This window comes from Monodon monoceros, unplaced genomic scaffold (assembly GCF_005190385.1).
Source record: "Monodon monoceros isolate NGI ecotype Baffin Bay Population unplaced genomic scaffold, NGI_Narwhal_1 Super_Scaffold_18, whole genome shotgun sequence".
Taxonomy (NCBI): Eukaryota; Metazoa; Chordata; class Mammalia; order Artiodactyla; family Monodontidae; genus Monodon; species Monodon monoceros.
In genome coordinates, this window is record NW_021703774.1 from 2001971 (window position 1) to 2010841 (window position 8871).

The 8871-nt window shown below is 42.6% G+C and overlaps 1 protein-coding gene across 1 annotated transcript in view; it reads left to right on the forward strand.

Annotated features, from left to right (window-relative positions):
* Positions 1 to 8787: 8787 nt before the first annotated feature.
* Positions 8788 to 8871, forward strand: part of ZNF281 (zinc finger protein 281) — a 3977-nt gene continuing 3893 nt past the window's right edge. The window contains exon 1 of the mRNA XM_029230626.1: positions 8788 to 8847. The gene's annotated coding sequence lies outside the window, so the exon portion shown is untranslated. The remainder of the gene's footprint in view (positions 8848 to 8871) is intronic.

Below are 8871 nucleotides of genomic sequence, written 5' to 3' on the forward strand. Positions count from 1 at the left end.
GCTCTTCACCAGAGTATGAGTTCCATCAAGGGCAAGTGCAAGGTTTTGTTCATGACTATGCCCTCAGTGCCTGACATACAGTAGGGACACAAATATTAAGTGGAATGAGTAATAACTCCCAAGTCCAGGGGCGTTTGGGGGCCTCTTATTTGATCTTACTGTGACAATTGATCAAGCACTCAACAGCAGTCACCTCATGCCAGGATCTGTTGTAAGCACTTTACAAACACTCTTAACCCATTTAATTCCTGTAACAATCCGACGAGACAGGTACAAGGATCGTGTGCCTTTTACACAAGACGAAAGTGAGGGACAGAGATGTTTAGTACTTTGCCCGACCTCACACAGCTAGTAAGTGGCAGGGCTAGGACTGGAACCCTTTAACCTATGCTTGCTGTTAATCGTTTCTTCCTTCTTGAAACTCGCTTCCCTTCGCTTCCATGAAAACGCTCTCTTTTAACCTGACTCCTCCTTCATTGGTTCTTTTCTTTTTCTTTTCTTAAAAAATTTTATTGAAAGGCTTCCCTGGTGGCGCAGTGGTTGAGAGTCCGCCTGCCCATGCAGGGGACACGGGTTCGTGCCCCAGTCCGGGAAGATCCCACATGCCACGGAGCGGCTGGGCCCGTGAGCCATGGCCTCTGAGCCTGCGTGTCCGGAGCCTGTGCTCCGCAACAGGAGAGGAGAGGCCACAGCAGTAAGAGGCCCGTGTACCGCAAAAAAAAAAAAAAAAAAAAAAAATTTATTGAAGTATAGTTGATTTACAGTGTTGTGTTTAACTTCTGCCGTACAGCAAAGTGACTCAGTTATGCATATATGCATGTTCTTTTCCATTGTGGTTTATTGCAGGATATTGAATAGAGTTCCCTGTGCCAAACAGCAGGACCTTGTTGTTTATCACTGGTTCTTTTCTTTCTGCTCATCTCTAGAGCAGAGATGACATTTCCCAGAACCCTGTCCAAAGCCATCACCTCCATTTACATGCTAACATATTTACCTAGTTGATGGTTTCAGTTTCCACCTGTACTCTGATGACCCCCGAATCCATATCGCTATCCCAGGTATCCTTCCTAAGGCTCAAACTTCTGTGTCCAATCACTCACCAGACCACACTCGCATTCAACATATATAAAATAATAAATTTGGGCTTCCCTGGTGGCACAGAGGTTAAGAATCTGCCTGCCAATGCTAGAGGATACGGGTTTGAGCCCTGGTCCGGGAAGATCCCACATGCCACGGAGCAACTAAGCCCGTGCGCCATAACTACTGAGCCTGCGCTCTAGAGCCCGTGCGCCACACCTACTGAAGCCCACGCGCCACAACTACTGAAGCCCGCGTGCCTAGAGCCCGTGCTCCGCAACACGAGAAGCCACCGCAATGAGAAGCCCGCGCACCGCAACGAGGAGTAGCCCCCGCTCGCCGCAACTAGAGAAAGCCCGCTATCGTAGGAAATGGTAACCCCCCGCCCCATCCCCAGAGCCAGAAATCCAAGAATCATCTGTAACTCAGCTCGCCCCTGTACCCTCCACGTGCAGTCAGCATCCATGTCCGTTTGATGGTACCTCCTAAGCATCTCTGAATCCTCATAACCATTTCCTTTGTCTTGGTTCTCTTACCCTGGTTTCTCTTACCTCCTAACTGGTTGCCCTGCCTGTACCCTGTACTGCTTCAACCCGTCTCCCTTATTGCTGCTAGTGTTACTTGAAAACAAAACAAAACAGAAAACTCATGACATCACTTTCCTGATTCACAATCTTTAAGGATCCCCCTTTCCTAGAGAAGAGAGAAGAGTGGCTGAATTCCTTGGCATGACTTACAGCTGGTCCTGTCCACTCTCTTGTTTCATCAGTTTCCCCTCTCACTTGAAAACCGCTTGGTCTAGCAACTGTGAACTGAGGCAGGTCCCCTGGAGAGCTCTATGCTCTCGCCAAGCTGGGCTTTTCCTTCTCTCACCCAGACTCTCTTCCAGCCATCTCCCTGATCACCCTTCCTACTCCTTCAAAAACCAGATCTTGAGAGGGAAGAGATATGGGAACATAGGTATATGTATAACTGATTCACTGTGTTATAGAGCAGAAACTAACACACCATTGTAAAGCAATTATACTCCAATAAAGATGTTAAAAAAAAAAAAAAAGAACCAGATCTTGAGAACAGCATCAAATCAAATGCATAACACAAAAGAGGCCATTCCTTAATAGATGCTAGCTCCCCTTCCACACACGATCCACCCTCTTTCCCTGGCAAAACAAAGTATTTGTTCTACTGTTTAAACTGCGTACGTTTCTTTTAGTCTGTTAATCACAATGAATATACATTTACTGTAAAAATATAAACCCATTTTAACATAACTTCACTTTAAATAAACACACTTGCATGTTGTTGGTTCAAATTTACTGTCATCTTTATATTAAAATAATAGGATTTTTTAAAAAAAAACCCTCACAGTCTTAACCTCAAATCAATATTTTATTTGTTCATCTTATATTTAGTTCCTTATCCAGGTGCAGATTCTCTTTGCTATATTTATGGCGATATGCTCTGTAGAATTTTACATTTCACCTCTTCTGTTGACCAAGTCATGCCTGTTTTTCTAGTTAGTCTCTGTCCCCCCTTTTTCTGACTTACGTCTTCTCCGTCCCATCCTTCCCCTTAGGAAACCAGTGACAAAGGTTTGGTGTGAATCTTTCCACCCTTTTCTCCTGTTTAATCAGTTATATTTGGGGAGGAGGAAAGGAAGGTTTTGTCGTCCTTTTGGCAAAAATGAGAATATATAATGCACAGGTCTGTTCCTCTTCCTTTTCTCATTTAACAATGCATGGGACTCTCTCCAGGCTAATAAACATAGCTCTAACTCACTCCTTCGGCTGCCTAATATCCTAGGGGCTAAAGATACCACAATTTATTCAGCTATTCCTAGCTTGAAGGGCCTGCAGTTGTTTCCAGGTCTTTGCCACCTTACCCAGTGCTGCCAGGAGCAACTCGGAGCATACATGCCAATGTCCACTGATGCTTTGTTTCTATGGGATTTTGCCCCCCAAACGGGAATTGTTTATAGCAGGTAGGTTGGAGCGTGAGTTATAAATAAATAAAAGCACACAGCTTAGGGCCATACATTCAAAGAAGTTCAGTAGATGCTGATAATAAGGATGTTTGACTATGCGGTTACCTAGCAGCCTTTTGATGGGAAAAGATATGTTTCCCGGCAACTAGCAAGTATACATCATTGAATGAGAATTTGGTAGGAAAGTACAAAAGACAGAGCCTGGCACACAGCAACTGAGAATCTCTGTTGTGAAGCCAATTTCCTGCCGCACTCGCCAGGCCCTCTTAGACTGGCAGAGGAGCAGGGTTATTGCTGGATACCGAGTCCCTGACCTTGAGCTAATCAAACTGCAAAATGCTTTCGACAAACCTCAGCTTTCAAAGATCTTACCAGTTGCATTATCTTGATGCTGGTGACTTAAGTTATGAAAGGGTCTATTGAAGGCAGTGTGTGTGTGAAAAAGCATCGTGTGAGGAGTGAGAACATATGCCCTTGGCTTCGCCAACCTGTCAGCATCGTGGCACTTTGAGCAAGCCTCCAAATGCCCATATCTAAAATAAAGCTACTAATACGCCCGTCGCCTACTTGGCAGTATTGTAGTGAGGAACGAACGGAATTATGTAAATGAAAGTGCTTTGAGGGGGCTATACATATATTAGCATTGTTAATCTTATTCAGATTCCTGAGTAGGTAATGTACTGTGTATGGTGGCATCTTTCCTGTTCTTTGTATCGCCAGGAAAGAACATATTAGCACTTAAAAGAAGATTATTTTGTTGCAGTCATGAAGTGCCCTATGAAAACTCAAGGCCAATCAATATAAAAATAACAGACTAGACGTTGGCCCTTGAATCCTTCGGCAGATACTGTTCCATGGACTTCTGTAACAATGAAAGTATTTACAAAGCTGCCTCAGTTTTGAACGTTTCATAGATAAATGAGAAAAAAGAAATAGAGGAAGATTCCCGCCCCCTTCCCTTAAGTTTCTATTTTTAACTCCTATACAGTGTTAAATGCAACACCCTGGTGTTCTTTCCCTAGTCCTGGCTCTTGCCCATGAAACACACACATGCCCATGAAACAGCCACCCTTGGGAGATTCCTGCCCAATAAGTGTTATTTTTACCGGGACTAAAATATTGAGAAATTGGTACCTCTATAGATAAATACTCCAAATATATGATGGACGGGTACGTCTATGGATGGAATCGCAGAAACTTCCTAACAGACGTGGGGGTCATTCATTTCAGAGATGTGGCATACTTCAATATTCACTCTTCGGTAGGACAGAATGTTGGTATAAGGAGTTCCAGAAACCTCAGTGCCAGTTGAAGTTTGGCGGTTGGTTCCTTCCAGCTGTTCTTAAAGGTATTCTCTGCAGGGATTAAAAAGTGGCTCATAGTTATGGCTTAAGATTTTTATGTTTCGTTGTTTCTGATTTCATTTTTCTCGTTGGGAAATACAGGAAATGGGATGTGTATCCGGTAGTGAAGGGTTTACGAAGTTCTGCAGAGTTAGGTCTAAACTATCACAACGGTCAACAGCTAGTAACATCAGTGGGGAAAATGGCATCATATGTGAAGCATGCAATTAAATTAATTAATTATCATTCCTAATGTTTGACCTTTCAACTTGTTGTGGTGGTATCAGGTGGATAGCCCCGGAGAAAGAAAGGCAGACGTTCCTTGGAGTGACTTGGAGTTTCAGGCTCTTTCGGGGTCTTGGGAAGTCATCATTTGGGGGTTTGCTCAATCATGCTCTTCAGTGCTTCTGTTGAAGAAAAAGGAGAAAGAGAAGAAACTTTTGAGACTGAAGCTGCCTTTACTTAAAATCCCTTTTCAGTCTAAATCCTTTTTTTAACAGGGGAGATTTTTGTTGTTGATCATTTTACATTACTTTAAGGATTAAGTGTATTAAAATTTAAAATGTGTAACAAGAACACAGAAGTGCAGTAAATACAAATATTCTCCTCACTTTACCAAGACATGGGGAAAAACGTGATTTTTTTTTTTTTTTTTTTTTTACTGTTTTCTCTTGGAGAAAATTGAATTTACAGGATAGATAAATTATAGGAGTGATTATACACATTATAGAATGGCTCTTTGATTTTTCAAAGCATCATATAGATTCATGCGAACAGCTGAATTTTTAACGTACAGAAATCACAGTGCATATTGTTCAATATTCAGGAAACCGTATTTACCAAGAACTCATCTATTACTGTAAACAACATTGAGTTTAGGAAAAGTGTACTGATTTCTGCAACTTACTTGTGAAATGCACCAAAAAGTAAGATGGGTTGATGGGTGATAGAGGAATGGACAGATTGATAAATAGGCAATTAAGCAAATATAATAAAGTGTTAATGTTAAATTCTAAAGAAAAAAAAAACCTCATCTATTGCACGAAGCAAAATAGTCCTATCTCACAAATAGAATTAAAGTTTGAATGACTTAATTTTATATGTATATAACACAATACGAAATAAGAATTAGCAATTACTAAGGGAAGGACGACTGTCAATTATCTTCTAGTCTTTTTCATAAATCAGAGAAAGAAGTATATATTTTTTTTCTTGAATGATCTAGAATATGGGCAAACAGCCTAGAAAATGAGTATTATCTAAGCAGCTTGAATTCACTCTGCACTCTGTAGATCTTGACAAAGGCAACCTGAAAGATGGGATTGCATGTCGATACTGAGCTTTGGAAAATCATATATACACAATGAAAAACTCTGTCATTAAATTTTTAAAAGTTTATGACCCACATGGAAATTTTTGGTTGTGCAAAACTATGTCTTTCTTACTAATACAAATACATGTACTACAATAGTTTTAGTTTCTGAAATTATATATAGGAGTATTGAAAACTAAAAAGATTAATTGTAAAAAACGTACCATACTATTGTAAAATGTTGATAATAGGGGAACCTGGGTGCAGATATATGCAAACCCTCAGTACTATCGTCTCAACTTTTCTGTAAATCTAAAGTTGTTCTTAAAAAATAAAGTCTGGGGCTTCCCTGGTGGCGCAGTGGTTGAGAGTCCGCCTGCCGATGCAGGGGACACGGGTTCGTGCCCCGGTCCGGGAAGATCCCACATGCCGCGGAGCGGCTGGGGCCTGAGCCATGGCCGCTGAGCCTGACGCCTCCGGAGCCTGTGCTCCGCAACAGGAAAAATAAAGTCTGTTAAAAAAGAAACTAACAAGAACAAAACTCATTTCTGTTTTATTCAGTTTCCTTGTTCTAGGATGTTTTCCATAATCTGTAATGTGTAAGGATTCAGAGGTAAAACAAATATTTAAATTTTCCTGTAATATTTTCCTTTTGAAAATGCCATACTACTTAACTATTTGAATCATATCCAGATTTTAGTCCAGACCCCTACTTAATATTTGGTTTATTAGTACCTAACAAGACTGGTACAATATAGATTTTTCTTTCCTCTGTAAGACAAAAACACATGGGAAATTTCTTGTTCCCTATCATCTCTACTAAGTTTAAATTGTTACAGTTTTATTTATTTTAAAAATTTAAGATTTTAGATTTAAGAGAGAGATTTAGTTTATATATTGCAATCAAGTATTTTTCTAATGCTAAGAACTAGTAAATAGCAGACACTTGGAATTGTATTATACATCGCAAACAATAACAATGCGCGCAGCCTCACCACAGCTGATGCTCTGAAAGTCTCTTAACTTGAACTGGCATTTTAAATATTATTTAAAAACGATTCACACTTATTACGCTTTAAGGTTTATCCTTTTAGCTCTTTTATACTTTAATATTAAAGATTTTTTTCTACCCTGTTGAAGACTGTAACCAATTTTTCCTACTTGCTGTAGTCTAAAGAAGTGAATAGCACAAGGACTATAAGTGATGTGCTGGTATGTTATCTTATAAATGCTCAAGGTACAGCTTTTGACATTGAAGAATAGATAAATAAATTGACCTTGATGAAGTGTGTCTCCTTTTGTCTGTTCCCAGGAAAGTTGATTTCAGGTATTCCTACTGCTGAAATGATTAGCGTTAACAGCTTTTTCCCTCCATTTTCTTTTACAGGGTCTCTTCATCTTCCTGATATATGGGGTGTACAACACAGAGGTAAGTCTGCTTGGAGTATCTCAAGGCTGACAGAGTGAATGAGAGAAATGACAGGTTTCTTATCTTGATAACTGAGGAACAAAGTTGGCTTTTCATATGAGTGTCCTGCTGCCCTTCATGCTTGGAGTAGCTTATATGCATCCCAGCTTACCATTAAACACTGCCACCCTGAGCAAAGGGACAGCCTCATTTCTCATAGGCGTGGACTAATATTTTACAACTGCCTTAAGTTTTTGAGTTTTCAGCCTTTTAACACTGAAATATACTTGACAGTATTAGAGTTTCACAGTTTAAGTGGCAGACTACTTCTATGTAGTTGCATGGAGTTAGAAAAATACTAATATTTCTTGTCTCAAAATACTCATTACATATTGTCTTTTAAGTTTTTGAGCAGGCTCAGAGAGGCCTGTAAGGACTAGTTGATAATCTTTATGATTCCAGTTGCAAAATTTCTCAGAGAAGTCATTTATTATTTAACTATGATAAGTTATTTGGCTAGAAATATTGTGAGACAATTGACTTGTAATTTCATCATGAAAACGTACCATGGAAAGAAATTATTGTCACGGTGCTGGTTCTTTTATGAAAAATAATCTTGTGCTTTACATACACTCTTGGTTAGGAGAGTTGCTGGTTTAGATTTTCGCTTAACATGAAAGTGGGTGCCTTGTGTGTACATTAGGCACGGAATAAATATTTGTTTGATTTTTGTTGCTCTTTGATTTCAAGATTTTACTTTGTAAGTTTCCTTAAGAGAACAATTAGTGATTTTGCCTGCGTTTCTCAGTATTCTGTACTGGGGAGGGCAGAGTGGATCTGAGTAGCGTTCTTAGAAGGGCCTGGCAGTCGATTTTTCATAAATAACATAGAGGGCCAGGCAGCAATACAACAGGGCCAGCGGACTCTTAGACAGACTGAGAAGGCCTGGGGGCATTTAAAGAACATCTGAAGATGATAAGCATGCGTGTGGGCGTGTTTTACAGGGCTGCCGCACCTGGATTACACGCGGCTTCCTCTTTCAGTAGCCTTCAGGTAGGTTGGCAGTAAGACAACCTTTTTTTTGCAACGGTACCTCTGCTGCGGTTTCAAAGCAGGCCCCTCCCACAAATGCAGAGGAAAAGCGCCCATTATTAAAGTGTGTGCCAGACAAGGAGGGGTACCGGAAGCAACCTGTCCCAGTAGATGCTGAGCACTGGAGATTCAGGGCACACAGGCAGAACCCACAGCGCCCCAAGCCTCGCCCCTCCGGGGCTGGGTTCGGCTGCAACACCCGGCCTGCAAGCCGCAAAGCCGAGGGGGCCGGGCCGGCCGGGCCCGTCCCCCCCCCCCCCACACACACCGCCCACTCCGCAGCCCCGCAGCATCCCCTCCCTCCGGCCTTTCTCCGCCGCCGCCGCGCAGCAGCCCGCCCCGGGTCCCGCCCCCCGACGCCCGGCGCGCGGCCCACCAATCGCGTCCGGCCGCCCGGGGCCTCCCCTCCCGGGGGCTCCCTCCGCCCAACCACCCGAGTGATTGACAGGCGGCCGGGCGGAAGCCGCGGCGCAGGCGCGCTGGCCGGCGCAGCGGCCCTCGGGCCGGGTCGCCGAGCTCCCGGCAGGCCCCGCGCCGCGGCTGCGCAGTGCCGCGCAGGCTTTTAATTCCATTGTGGAGAGGACGGCGTTATTTTTATTAACCGGAGGCGGCGGCGGCGGCGGCGGGACCCGTAAGTGCGGGGCGCGGGCGGCGG